The sequence below is a fragment of the Galeopterus variegatus genome, unplaced genomic scaffold, assembly GCF_000696425.1.
Source record: "Galeopterus variegatus unplaced genomic scaffold, G_variegatus-3.0.2 Scaffold10631, whole genome shotgun sequence".
NCBI classification, from domain to species: Eukaryota; Metazoa; Chordata; class Mammalia; order Dermoptera; family Cynocephalidae; genus Galeopterus; species Galeopterus variegatus.
The window spans coordinates 59,895-60,848 of record NW_007736742.1 but is presented as its reverse complement, the minus strand read 5'-3'; the positions used below and the strand labels follow the sequence as shown (position 1 = coordinate 60,848).

General features: G+C 42.6%; 1 pseudogene; it reads right to left on the bottom strand.

Moving 5' to 3' along the window:
* Positions 1–21: 21 nt before the first annotated feature.
* Positions 22–864, bottom strand: LOC103610127 (annotated as a pseudogene).
* Between the last annotated feature and the right edge of the window lie 90 nt (positions 865–954).

Genomic DNA, 954 nt, shown 5'->3' with positions numbered 1-954 from the left:
GAAAACAAAAAGAAACAATACAAAGTAAAGGAAGACCATTTGTCTCCATCTCTTGTTCTCTCGTCCATGAGGAAAAACCAGAGTGATTCTTTGATTCCAATTTGAAATGGTATTCGTTGGCCAATGCTCAAGGTCTCTTAATTTGCAACAGACAGGCTGAGCATTTCTTGGACATTATAATCCTAAGACAGGGCTGTCAGTAATAGGTCTTAAGTGACTGCTGGGTAGGTTGAAGGCATTTGCAATTGCACGTGCCATTTCATACTTAGTCGTCTGTTAATTGCCCCACCAGTGAAAGGTTCCCTTAACTGATGGATCCAGCATTGTCTTCTCTGCTGGCTGCTGGCACACAGTGGCTTCATCTTTGATGTGCATGGGGACCCTCTGCTGCCCTTGGTCCATGTTTGCTGACTTGTTGCTGAACTGCACTTTATCAAACATAACTTTCCTCAAGCTTTTCAACTTCCCCATATGAAACAGGAATCCTTAAAACTGTAGCTCCTATACTGTTCTCCAGGACATCCTTTTCTCCTGGTTTTGTTTTGCCCTACAAATTTAGGAGAGTTGGTGTGTCCTCCTCTCTGTAAGGTGGATTTGTTCCATCAAATACGTAATCTGAGCTAATGCAAATAAGAAATGCTCCAGCTTCAGCTGCTTCCTTTGCTAAATTCCAAGAAGCATCTATATTAAGCTGAGAAGCAGCATCTGGCTGATTTTCTACAACATCTGGTCTTCCCTCTGCTGCACAAAGTACTGTGACATGTGGCTGGAAATCATGAATGATGTGATGAACTGCATTAGAATCTAACAGATTAACCTGTTCAAATTTTGGCCTTGCTCTTCTAAAGCCACAGTCAACGTCATGCTAGTTACTCTGCTGAAATTCTTTGTATACAGCTCCTCCAAGAAGCCCAGAGGCACCAGGAACCAGAACCCATCTATTGGGGATGTTAA